This window comes from Balaenoptera borealis, assembly GCF_965194805.1.
Source record: "Balaenoptera borealis genome assembly, chromosome: 19".
NCBI lineage: Eukaryota > Metazoa > Chordata > Mammalia > Artiodactyla > Balaenopteridae > Balaenoptera > Balaenoptera borealis.
Window position 1 is genome coordinate 52203565 of NC_138878.1, and position 13996 is coordinate 52217560.

General features: G+C 40.6%; 1 long non-coding RNA gene across 1 annotated transcript in view; it reads left to right on the top strand.

Moving 5' to 3' along the window:
• The window catches only part of LOC309616227, a 24128-nt gene extending 10839 nt beyond the window's left edge, over positions 1-13289 (top strand). The window contains exons 3-4 of the long non-coding RNA XR_014237367.1: positions 10808-10883; positions 11787-13289. This is a non-coding gene — a long non-coding RNA (uncharacterized lncRNA). The remainder of the gene's footprint in view (positions 1-10807; positions 10884-11786) is intronic.
• The last annotated feature ends 707 nt before the right edge of the window (positions 13290-13996 follow it).

The window sequence follows — 13996 nt, forward strand, 5'->3', positions numbered from 1 at the left end:
CTGTTTTTCTCTTTCTGACTTACTTCACTCTGTATGACAGACTCTAACTCCATCCACCTCACTACAAATACCTCCATTTCATTTCTTTTTATGGCTGAGTAATATTCCATCGTATATATGTGCCACATCTTTATCCATTCATCCGATGATGGACACTTAGTTTGCTTCCATGTCCTGGCTATTGTAAATAGAGCTGCAATGAACATTTTGGTACATGACTCTTTTTGAATTATGGTTTTCTCAGGGTATATGCCCAGTAGTGGGATTGCTGGGTCATATGGTAGTTCTATTTTTAGTTTTTTAAGGAACCTCCATACTGTTCTCCATAGTGGCTGTATCAATTTACATCCCCACTAACAGTGCAGGAGGGTTCCCTTTTCTCCACACCCTCTCCAGCATTTATTGTTTCTAGATTTTTTGATGATGGCCATTCTGACCGGTGTGAGATGATATCTCATTGTAGTTTTGATTTGCATTTCTCTAATGATTAGTGATGTTGAGCATCCTTTCATGTGTTTGTTGGCAATCTGTATACCTTCTTTGGAGAAATGTCTATTTAGGTCGTCTGCCCATTTTTGGATTGGGTTGTTTGTTTTTTTGTTATTGAGCTGCATGAGCTGCTTGTAAATCTTGGAGATTAATCCTTTGTCAGTTGCTTCATTTGCAAATATTTTCTCCCATTCTGAGGGTTGTCTTTTGGTCTTGTTTATGGTTTCCTTTGCTGTGCAAAAGCTTTTAAGTTTCATTAGGTCCCATTTGTTTGTGTTTTTATTTCCATTTCTCTAGGAGGTAGGTCAAAAAGGATCTTGCTGTGGTTTATGTCATAGAGTGTTCTGCCTATGTTTTCCTCTAAGAGTTTTATAGTGTCTGGCCTTACACTTAGGTCGTTAATCCATTTTGAGTTTATTTTTGTGTATGGAGTTAGGGAGTGTTCTAATTTCATACTTTTACATGTACCTGTCCAGTTTTCCCAGCACCACTTATTGAAGAGGCTGTCTTTTCTCCACTGTATATGCTTGCCTCCTTTATCAAAGATAAGGTGACCATATGTGCGTGGGTTTATCTCTGGGCTTTCTTTCCTGTTCCATTGATCTATATTTCTGTTTTTGTGCCAGTACCAAACTGTCTTGATTACTGTAGCTTTGTAATATAGTCTGAAGTCAGGGAGCCTGATTCCTCCAGCTCCATTTTTCGTTCTCAAGATTGCTTTGGCTATTCGGGGTCTTCTGTGTTTCCATACAAATTGTGAAATTTTTTGTTCTAGTTCTGTGAAAAATGCCAGTGGTAGTTTGACAGGGATTGCACTGAATCTGTAGATTGCTTTGGGTAGTAGAGTCATTTTCACAATGTTGATTCTTCCAATCCAAGAACATGGTATATCTCTCCATCTATTTGTATCATCTTTAATTTCCTTCTTCAGTGTCTTATAATTTTCTGCATACAGGTCTTTTGTCTCCTTAGGTAGGTTTATTCCTAGATATTTTATTCTTTTTGTTGCAATGGTAAATGGGAGTGTTTTCTTAATTTCACTTTCAGATTTTTCATCATTAGTGTGTAGGAATGCAAGAGATTTCTGTGCATTAATTTTGTATCCTGCTACTTTACCAAATTCATTGATTAGCTCTAGTAGTTTTCTGGTAGCATCTTTAGGATTCTCTATGTATAGTATCATGTCATCTGCAAACAGTGACAGCTTTACTTCTTCTTTTCCGATTTGGATTCCTTTTATTTCTTTTTCTTCTCTGATTGCTGTGGCTAACACTTCCAAAACTATGTTGAATAATAGTGGTGAGAGTGGGCAACCTTGTCTTGTTCCTGATCTTAGTGGAAATGGTTTCAGTTTTTCACCATTGAGGACAATGTTGGCTGTGGGTTTGTCATATATGGCCTTTATTATGTTGAGGAAAGTTCCCTCTATGCCTACTTTCTGCAGGGCTTTTATCATAAATGGGTGTTGAATTTTGTCGAAAGCTTTCTCTGCATCTATTGAGATGATCATATGGTTTTTCTCCTTCAATTTGTTAATATGATGTATCACATTGATTGATTTGCATATATTGAAGAATCCTTGCATTCCTGGAATAAACCCCATTTGATCATGGTGTACGATCCTTTTAGTGTGCTGTTGGATTCTGTTTGCTAGTATTTTGTTGAGGATTTTTGCATCGCTGTTCATCAGTGATATTGGCCTGTAGTTTTCTTTCTTTGTGACATCTTTGTCTGGTTTTGGTATCAGGGTGATGGTGGCCTCGTAGAATGAGTTGGGGAGTGTTCCTCCCTCTGCAATATTTTGGAAGAGTTTGAGAAGGATAGGTGTTAGCTCTTCTCTAAATGTTTGATAGAATTCGCCTGTGAAGCCATCTGGTCCTGGGCTTTTGTTTGTTGGAAGATTTTTAATCACAGTTTCAATTTCAGTGCTTGTGATTGGTCTGTTCATATTTTCTATTTCTTCCTGGTTCAGTCTCGGCAGGTTGTGCTTTTCTAAGAATTTGTCCATTTCTTCCAGGTTGTCCATTTTATTGGCATAGAGTTGCTTGTAGTAATCTCTCATGATCGTTTGTATTTCTGCAGTGTCAGTGGTTACTTCTCCTTTTTCATTTCTAATTCTATTGATTTGAGTCTTCTCCCTTTTTTTCTTGATGAGTCTGGCTAATGGTTTATCAATTTTGTTTATCTTCTCAAAGAACCAGCTTTTAGTTTTATTGATCTTTGCTATTATCTCCTTCATTTCTTTTTCATTTATTTCTGATCTGATCTTTATGAATTCTTTCCTTCTGCTAGCTTTGGGGTTTTTTTGTTCTTCTTTCTCTAATTGCTTTAGGTGCAAGTTTAGGTTGTTTATTCGAGATGTTTCCTGTTTCTTGATGTAAGCTTGTATTGCTATAAACTTCCCTCTTAGAACTGCTTTTGCTGCATCCCATAGGTTTTGGGTCGTCGTGTCTCCATTGTCATTTGTTTCTAGGTATTTTTTGATTTCCCCTTTGATTTCTCCAGTGATCACTTCGTTATTAAGTAGTGTACTGTGTAGCCTCCATGTGTTTGTATTTTTTACAGATCTTTTCCTGTAATTGCTATCTAGTCTCATAGCATTGTGGTCGGAAAAGATACTTGATACGATTTCAATTTTCTTAAATTTACCAAGGCTTGATTTGTGACCCAAGATATGATCTATCCTGGAGAATGTTCCATGAGCACTTGAGAAAAATGTGTATTCTGTTGTTTTTGGGTGGAATGTCCTATAAATATCAATTAAGTCCATCTTGTTTAATGTATCATTTAAAGCTTGTGTTTCCTTATTTATTTTCATTTTGGATGATCTGTCCATTGGTGACAGTGAGGTGTTAAAGTCCCCTACTATTATTGTGTTACTGTTGATTTCCCCTTTTATGGCTGTTAGTATTTGCCTTATGTATTGAGGTGCTCCTATGTTGGGTGCATAAATATTTATAATTGTTATACCTTCTTCTTGGATCGATTCCTTGATCATTATATAGTGTCCTTCTTTGTCTCTTGTAATAGTCTTTATTTTAAAGTCTATTTTGTCTGATATGAGAATTGCTACTCTAGCTTTCTTTTGATTTCCATTTGCATGGAATATCTTTTTCCATCCCTTCACTTTCAGTCTGTATGTGTCCCTAGGTCTGAAGTGGGTCTCTTGTAGACAGCATATATACGGGTCTTGTTTTTGTATCCATTCAGCCAGTCTGTGTCTTTTGGTGGGAGCATTTAGTCATTTACATTCAAGGTAATTATCGATATGTATGTTCCTATTCCCATTTTCTTAAATGTTTTGGGTTTGTTATTGTAGGTGTTTTCCTTCCCTTGTGTTTCTTGCCTAGAGAAGTTCCTTTAGCATTTGTTGTAAAGCTGGTTTGGTGGTGCTGAACTCTCTCAGCTTTTGCTTGTCTGTAAAGGTTTTAATGTCTCCATCAAATCTGAATGAGATCCTTGCTGGGTAGAGTAACCTTGGTTGTAGGTTTTTCTCTTCTCTTTAAGTATATCCTGCCACTCCCTTCTGGCTCGCAGAGTTTCTGCTGAAAGGTCAGCTGTTAACCTTATGGGGATTCCCTTGTGTGTTATTTGTTGTTTTTCCCTTGCTGCTTTTAATACGTTTTCTTTATATTTAATTTTTGATAGTTTGATTAATATGTGTCTTGGCATGTTTCTCCTTGGATTTATCCTGTATGGGACTCTCTGTGCTTCCAGGACTTGATTAACTATTTCCTTTCCCATATTAGGGAAGTTTTCAACTATGATCTCTTCAAATATTTTCTCAGTCCCTTTCTTTTTCTCTTCTTCTTCTGGGACTCCTATAATTCGAATGTTGGTGCGTTTAATGTTGTCCCAGAGGTCTCTGAGACTGTCCTCAGTTCTTTTCATTCTTTTTTCTTTATTCTGCTCTGTAGTAGTTATTTCCACTATTTTATCTTCCAGGTCACTTACCAGTTCTTCTGCCTCAGTTATTCTGCTATTGATCCCTTCTAGAGTATTTTTAATTTCATTTATTGTGTTTTTCATTGTTGCTTGGTTCCTCTTTAGTTCTTCTACGTCCTTGTTAAATGTTTCTTGCATTTTGTCTATTCTATTTCCAAGATTTTGGATCATCTTTACTATCATTATTCTGAACTCTTTTTGAGGTAGACTGCCTATTTCCTCTTCATTTGTTAGGTCTGGTGTGTTTTGACCCTGCTCCTTCATCTGCTGTGTGTTTTTCTGTCTTCTCATTTTGCTTATCTTACTGTGTTTGGGGTCTCCTTTTCACAGGCTGCAGGTTCGTAGTTCCCGTTGTTTTTGGTATCTGTCCCCAGTGGCTAAGGTTGGTTCAGTGGGTTGTGTAGGGTTCCTGGTGGAGGGGACTAGTGCCTGTTTCTCGTGGATGAGGCTGGAACTTGTCTTTCTGGTGGGCACGTCCACGTCTGGTGGTGTGTTTTGGGGTGTCTGTGGCCTTATTATGATTTTAGGTAGCCTCTCTGCTAATGGATGGGGCTGTGTTCCTGTCTTGCTAGTTGTTTGGCATAGGGTGTCCAGCACTGTAGCTTGCTGGTCGTTGAGTGAAGCTGGGTCTTGATGCTGAGATGGAGATCTCTGAGAGATTTTCGCCGTTTGGTATTACATGGAGCTGGGAGGTCTCTTGTGGACCAGTGTCCTGAAGTTGGCTCTCCCACCTCAGAGGCACAGCCCTGATGCCTGGCTGGAGCACCAAGAGCCTTTCATCCACACAGCTCAGAATAAAAGGGAGAAAAAGTAGAAAGAAAGAAAGAGGATAAAATAAAATAAAATAAAATAAAATAAAGCTATTATAATAAAAAATAAGAAAAAAATTAGTAAGAAAAAATTAAGAAAAAAAATTTTAATTTTTAAAAATAAATTTATTAATTTTTTATAATAAAAATAAAAAATTATTAAGAAAAAAATTTATTAAGAAAAAATTTTTTTTAATTTTTTAAAATAAAAAAATTATTAAGAAAATTTTTTTTAATTTTTTAAAGTAAAAAATAAGGAAAAAATTATTAAGAAAAAATTTATTAAGAAAAAAAAATTTTTTTAAGTAAAAAAAAACAAACAAATGGACGGACCGAACCCTAGGACAAATGGTGATAGCAAAGCTATACAGACAAAATCTCACCCAGAAGCATACACATATACACTCACAAAAAAAGGAAAAGGGGAAAAATTAATATATCCTGCTCCCAAAGTCCACCTCCTGAATTTGGGATGATTCGTTGTCTATTCAGGTATTCAACAGATGCAGGTACATCAAGTTGTTTGTGGAGCTTTAATCCGCTGCTTCTGAGGCTGCTGGGAGAAATTTCCCTTTCTCTTCTTTGTTCGCACAGCTCCCGGGGTTCACCTTTGGATTTGGACCCACCTCTGCGTGTAGGTCGCCTGAGGGCGTCTGTTCTTCGCTCACACAGGACGGGGTTAAAGGAGCAGCTGCTTCGGGGGCTCTGGCTCACTCAGGCCGCGGGGAGGGAGGGGTATGGATGTGGGGCGAGCCTGTGGCGGCATAGGCCAGCGTGACGTTGCAGCAGCCTGAGGCGCGCCGTGTGTTCTCCCGGGGAAGTTGTCCCCAGATCACGGGACCCTGGCAGTGGCGGCTGTGGGAGGGAGGGGTGGTGTGGATAGTGACCTGTGCTCACACACAGGCTTCTTGGTGGCGGCAGCAGCAGCCTTAGCGTCTCATGCCCATCTCTGGGGTCCACGCTGATAGCCGCAGCTCGCGCCCGTCTCTGGAGCTCGTTTAGGTGGCGCTCTGAATCCCCTCTCCTTGCGCACTGCGAAACAAAGAGGCAAGACAAAGTCTCTTGCCTCTTCGGCAGCTGCAGACTTTTTCCCAGACTCCCTCCCGGCTAGCTGTGGTGCGCTAACCCCTTCAGGCTGTGTTCACGCTGCCAACCCCAGTCCTGTCCCTGGGATCCGACCAAGCCCGAGCCTCAGCTCCCAGCCCCCGCCTGCCCCGGCGGGTGAGCAGACAAGCCTCTCGGGGTGGTGAGTGCTGCTCGGCACCGATCCTCTGTGCAGGAATCTCTCCGCTTTGCCCTCCGCACCCCTGTGGCTGCGCTCTCCTCCGTGGCTCCGAAGCTTCTCCCCTCTGCCACCCGCAGTCTCTGCCCGTGAAGGGGCTTCCTAGTGTGTGGAGACCTTTCCTCCTTCACAGCTCCCTCCCACTGGTGCAGGTCCCGTCCCTATTCTTTTGTCTCTGTTATTTCTTTTTTCTTTTGCCCTACCCAAGTACGTGGGGAGTTTCTTGCCTTTTGGGAGGTCTGACGTCTTCTGCCCGCGTTCAGTGGGTGTTCTGTAGGAGCAGTTCCACGTGTAGATGTATTTCTAATGTATCTGTGGGTAGGAAGGTGATCTCCGCGTCTTACTATTCCACCATCTTGCCCAGACCCCCCCTGCCTCAGTTATTCTATTGGTTCCTTCTAGTGTATCTTTCATTTCAGTTATTGTGTTGTTCATCTCTTTTTCTTCTTTAGTTCTTCTAGATCTTTGTTAAACATTTATTGTATTTTCTCAAACTGTGCCTCCATTCTATTTCTGAGATTCTGGATCATCTTTACTATCACTACTCTGAATTCTTTTTCAGGTAGGCTGCCTATTTCCTCTTCATTTATTTGGTCTTGTAGGTTTTTACCTTGCTCCTTCATCTGTGACATATTTTTTTGTCGTCTTTTTTTTTTTTTTTTTTTTTTTTGATGGGTGGGACTGTGTTCCTGTCTTACTGGTTGTTTGGCCTGAGGCTTCCAGCACTGGAGTTTGTAGGCCAGTCACTCAGGGGTTCCTCCCATCTCCTTGGGCATCGAGGTCCCCCACCAGCGTCTGGCAGGTGCCCTAGTTGTGGGGAGATGCAAACTCCATGTCCTCCCCCATTGCCATCTTGACCTAGAGACAGCAAATATTGTTTTGAGAATGGCTGGTGGTGTCCTTGAGTCTGTTACAGTTCAGTAAACCTCAAGTTCTCTGTAATGCAGGAACACCTCTGAAACCACATCAGTAATGGCCGACCCCCTCCATTTTGACTGCATGCACCACAGTTACTCCATTTTGATTTTTAAATACATTATTTTCTTTAATGGTGAAAGCAAATCTACAATGCATGTTTGACAGGCCTCAAAATAGGATGTTCTAGTTAGCATAAAGTTCAAGCCAAATCTCATATAAGCTAGAATGACTTCCCATACCTCAGTATGTGAAAATATCTTCCATCACCTTCCTCTTTGGAGGAGTGATCCAGGTGCTTTCTGGCTCAGCCTCAGTGGGCTGCCAGAAAGTTCAGCAAAGGAAGAGCTTCATGAAGGCCATTGGCCCAGTTCTCCAACCTCACTGAAAACAGAGAAGAGGCAGGGAAGAAAGGTGTTAGATATGCTGTCAGGAATTCTCTACCCACATCTCCAGTTGTAGGCTCTGTAAACAAAATTCCAATGTTCCTATTGCTGCCACTGCCACTGCCATTGTTTTGGGGTCCAGGTGAGCTGCCCCAACCTCCTAAGCTTCTTTGAAAGCTTCTTTGATGAATTGAAATGGATATAATATCTGGACAATACAAAGGAGAGGCAACATTATAAAGAGTAGACAAAATATATAGACAAGGAAGTATAACAGCTAGACATACTTTAATAAAAAGAAAGTATGTGCGTGCACACACACACACACACACACACACACACTGGACCTGAGCTCTTCCACCCATAGGCACTAGCCAGACTGTAGGGAATAATCTGTGCAGAGATATCTCTCAATTAGTGGGGATGGGAACCAGTGGAGAAATAGCCTAGCCTTCCCACCCTTTGGTGGGAAAATTCTGAGGATGCTCCTCTTGATATCTCAAAGGGTCCTTAGCATGTGGGGCACACCAAGGAATACTATATTGGCCTATATGCTGGGTGGCACAGAAGGTTGCCAGATTTGAATGGGACCTAGAGCTTAGCAGCTGATCCAGCAGATCCTATTGTGTTGGAAATATCAGTGTTGGGGAAAAATGCTGTCTGGTTCTGATGCCAAGACCCAGTGGAAGAATCACAATGCAGATCCCTGACTCTGGAGCAAGGCCATGCCTTCTATAGCAGAGAATTAGAAACCTTTTTAGAAATAGCTTCTGGTGTATTACTAAGCCTTAGTAAAAATGTATTGCCTGACCATGGGGCACTAATTGACCATGCATCTGGAACTGCCTTTTATGAACTAGGGTTCTGTTCAACAAACATGAAGAGACCCAGCAGGTGTTCATCATAAAATGGAAATGGCACATCCAGGATTGAGCCTGAGCAAGATCAGAGTTCAAAAATAAGTTACATAAGCAGGTAGCATATATAACACATGTCCACAAAAACCACCATATTTGCATCCCTAACTCAGTTCACTCCTATAGCCTTAGAAGGGGTCTCTATGACCAGCTGAAGAAAGTGAATGGGTCATTTCCGTGTGTAGATGCATTAGAGCCATATTCTGAAACAGCACTGAAAGACAGTGAAGAGCAAAAAAATCCCATTTAGTTGAGCTCTAAGCAGAGCACCTGGTCATCCACTTTATGAGGAAGAAGTGGCCTGAAGTAAGGAGGTATATAGGTTCCTGGGCAGTGGCTAATGGCCTGGATGTCTGGTCAGAAACCTTGAAAGAAAAGAACTGGATGACTGGAGACTGGGAGTTTTGGATAGAGGCATACAGCTGAAATATGGAAGTGGGTATGAAATGTAAAGATTTTTGTATCACAGTTTAACATCCATTGAAAGCATCCACTATGGAGCAGACAATGAACAAACAAATAGATAAAATGACTCAGCCAGTGACAGTAATCTACATCATCTGCAGCTCTGTAACTAGCACAATGGGCACATGAAGTGCCCAACAGAGTAGAGATGGAGTCTAGCCCATCATCCCAATAAAATCAACATATACGTATCAAGTTAGCTACTACTGCTAATGGCCAACTCAAGACAAGTCCTTGAGGAGGCAAAATGGCCACTTTGTGGAAAGTTGTCTATATGTGACCGCTTCCATTCTGGAAGAGTGACCACTTCATCCTCAAAAGAATATGTACCTAGGCAGAACACTCTATGACATAAATCACAGCAAGATCCTTTTTGACCTACCTCCTAGAGAAATGGAAATAAAAACAAATAAACAAATGGGACCTAATGAAACTTAAAAGCTTTTGCACAGCAAAGGAAACCATAAACAAGACCAAAAGACAACCCTCAGAATGGGAGAAAATATTTGCAAATGAAGCAACTGACAAAGGATTAATCTCCAAGATTTACAAGCAGCTCATGCAGCTCAATAACAAAAAAACAAACAACCCAATCCAAAAATGGGCAGACGACCTAAATAGACATTTCTCCAAAGAAGATATACAGATTGCCAACAAACACATGAAAGGATGCTCAACATCACTAATCATTAGAGAAATGCAATCAAAACTACAATGAGGTATCACCTCACACCAGTCAGAATGGCCATCATTAGAAAATCTAGAAACAATAAATGCTGGAGAGGGTGTGGAGAAAAAGGAACCCTCTTGTACTGTTGGTGGGAATGTAAATTGATACAGCCACTATGGAGAACAGTATGGAGGTTCCTTAAAAAACTAAAAATAGAACTACCATACGACCCAGCAATCCCACTACTGGACATATATCCTGAGAAAACCATAATTCAAAAAGAGTCATGTACAATGTTCATTGCAGCTCTATTTACAATAGCCAGGACATGGAAGCAACCTAATTGTCCATCGACAGATAAATGGATAAAGAAGATGTAGCACATATATACAATGGAATATTACTCAGCCATAAAAAGAAACAAAATTGAGTTATTTGTAGTGAGGTGGATGGACATAGAGTCTATCATACAGAGTGAAGTAAGTCAGAAAGGGAAAAACAAACCATATGCTAACACATATATATGGAATCTAAAAAAAAAAAAAAGGGGGTTCTGAAGAAACTAGGGGCAGGACAGGAATAAAGACGCAGACGTAGAGAATGGACTTGAGGACACGGGGAGGGGGAAGGGTAAGCTGGGACGAAGTGAGAGAGTGGCATGGACATATATACATTACCAAATGTAAAATAGTTAGCTAGTGGGAAGCAGCCACATAGCACAGGGAGATCAGCTCGGTGCTTTGTGACCACCTAGAGGGGTGGGATGGGGAGGGTGGGAGGGAGACGCAAGAGGGAGGAGATATGGGGATATATATACATGTATAGCTGATTCACTTTGTTATAAAGCAGAAACTAACACACCATTGTAAAGCAATTATACTCCAATAAAAATGTTAACCAAAAAAGAAAAGAATATGTACCTATCCCAGGAATGGGTTTGTTTTTCTGCTCCCAGACCGTCTGCCGGCACCACTATCTGTGGCACGTGGAACGTCTCATCTACGGGTATGGAATCCTCCACCACATAACATCTGACCAAAGACCTCTCAAAGTGCAGGAGTTGAGGAAGTGGACCCAGTGCTGTGGAACTTACTGGTCATTTCACATACCATACCTTTAAGAAGCAGCTGTCCCTAAGTTACTGGAATGGCCTACTGAAATCACAGCTGAAGCACCAGCTCAGAGGCCACACTCCGCAAGGATGGAGTGCCATACTTTGGGATACAATATATGCATTAAATCAGTGATATTTCTATGTGGTTCCAAGTCCCTGTCAGGAATAATACATAGGTCTGGGAACCAAGGACTAGAAGCAGAAGTGACCCTACTTGCTATCATCAATCCCAGTGGCCCACTTGGGAGCATTTTGCTTACAGTACCCAGACCTTTAGGATCTTTTTGGTTAGTTGTCCTAATTCTAAAGGAGGTCACTATTGACTGGGATACAGCATGGATCCCTTTGAACTATGAGTTATGGCTGCACCCAGGGAACTTTGGACTCCTTCTGTCCAAGGAATAGCAAGCAGGAATAGTAGTGATTAACTCAGCAGAGGTAATTGATCTTGATGAGCAGAGGAAGGTAGGACTTCTTTTTTACAATGAAGGGGGGAAAAGAATGTGTGTAACTACAGTGATCACTTAGGTAGCTCTTGATACACCTTGCCCAAATGTTACTGTGAATGGACATGTGAAGAAACCTCAGCCTGTGAAGCGTATGACTACTAAGGGCTCATTCCCCTTTAGAATAAAGAGTTGGGTCACACCCACCACTAAGTTTGCCACCAAGACCTGCTGAGGTGATAGCAGAGGGTGAACAAAATGTAAAGTGGATGTTAGAAGAGTGAGTACCACTTGTGACCCCCAGACATATAACAGTAATGGTGTCTGTGGTTCTTTTCATCAACTCAGGAATGGAGGTCCTCAGGAACAATGGAGGAACTGCTCATGAATGTACATGGAAAAGTGGATCTGTGCAGCACCAGCGTAGCCATGGAAGTGCCCTGCTCAGATATCCCTTCAAGAGATCCTGTTGGGGCTGGAGCACAACTGATTGACAGCCTCCAGGTGCTGTGCTCTTAGATCACCAGAATTTGTTCTAGGTCTCACTTCCCCTGGGCTGTTCCCATCTAATGATATGCATCGCAGAGGTGTGAGAACCTTGCCCTTCCTGCCCAATGGGATAATCTTCTAGAGGGTAAATATGGCTCCAGCATCCCCCATTGTCTTGGTCAAGAATTTCTCCTAACTGTGCTGAGGTGTGAGGCATTTTCTACCCAATCCTTTCTTCTCTCTCTCCTTTCTCATGTGTTCCACATGCATTGAGTTCTGAAAGCTCTGTGTTCCTCTTGTTCCCCTTTATCCTTTGAAGATGTGTTGCCCCCACAAATCTCTTGCAAGTTTCATCCTGTCGTGGTATCTTCTCCTTGGGGGACACTTGCACTGATGTAGCATGTTATATGATGGTTTTGGACAAAATATTATTTCTATTTATAGTGCTTATACATACTTTACTACCACCATAGCATTTGAAGAAAAATCCTTTCTTCATATTTTTAAAGTACCTGTCCACTTCCACTTGGAAACTGAACAGCAACAGTGGCAAGCTGGCAGTTTTAGAAAGTGAACTTCTAGATCTAAAATGTTTTCATAGATAAGCCATCAATGCTCTTGTTATCTACTATTAGCTTTTAAAACATTTCTGATTTCCACCCAAAAAATTTGCATTTGGAAATCTACAATTAGATTTGCTACCTGCCACCAATTGCAGCCCTCACTTCACTATCTGAAAGAGCCCAGAAGATCTCATCTCCTTAGTCTAAATTGATCTATTTCTTAAATGATTAATTCAGGAACTCTACTCTCAGATGAAAGGCACTATGTTATAGTTCTATTGTATCAATGCTCTAAAATCCAGTTTATGGGTCTACCTCTGAACCTCCAGTATATAAAATTTTCTGCTATCTCCGTTTCTATAGCTTATTCCTATATTCTCTTACTCTCTTCCTTTACATAGATTGTTTGACTTGATTCAACCAAATATGTGGTAATATCAAATTAATCTAACTCTCTGGGTTCTCAGGGAAGCAGACACTGAGATGGCAATGGCCACACATGACATTTATTTGGAATGGTAGCTGTGGGAGGCAGAGGAAGTAAAAGAAATAGATAATCTGAACAGATCAATACTAGCAATGAAATTGAATCAGTAATCAAATACTCACAACAAATAAAAGACCAGGACCATACAGTTTCACAGGGGAATTCTACCAAACACCTAAAGAAGAGTTAATGCCTATCCTTCTCAAACTACTTTTAAAAACTGTAAAGGAGTGAACACTTCCAAACTCATTCTATGAGGTCAGCATGACCCTATACCAAACCAGACAAAGACACTACAAAAAAAAAGAAAACTACAGGACAATATCTCTGATGAATATAGGAACAAAAATCCTCAACAAAATATTAGTAAAACATATTCAACAATATATAAAAAAGTTCATACACCATGATCAACTGGATTTATTCCAGAGATGCAGGGATGGTTCAATACCTGTAAGTCAATCAATGTGATACACCACATTAACAAAAGCTACAGTAATCAAAACAGTATAGTACTGGCACAGAAACAGACACATATATCAATGGAACAGAATAGAGAACCCAGAAATAAACTCATGCACTTATGGATAGTTAATCTACAACAAAGAATACACAATGGGAAAAAAGTCTCTTCAATAAGTGGTGGTGGGAAAACTAGACAGTTACATGTAAAAGAATGAATTTAGAACACTCTCTATGACCATATACAAAAATAAACTCAAAATGGATCAAAGACCTAAATTTAAGACCAGAAACCATAAAACTCTTAGAAGAAAACATAGGCAAAACACTCTTTGACATAAATTGCAGCAATATTTTTTTGGATCTGTCTCCTAAGGCAAAGGAAACAACAGTAAAAATAAACAAGAGGGACCTAATTAAACTTAAAAACTTTTGCACAGCCAAAGAAACCATCAACAGGAACTTCCCTGGTGGCGCAGTAGTTAAGACTCCATGCTCCCAATGCAGGAGGCTCGGGTTTGACCCCTGGTCAGAGAACTAGATCCCACATGCATGCC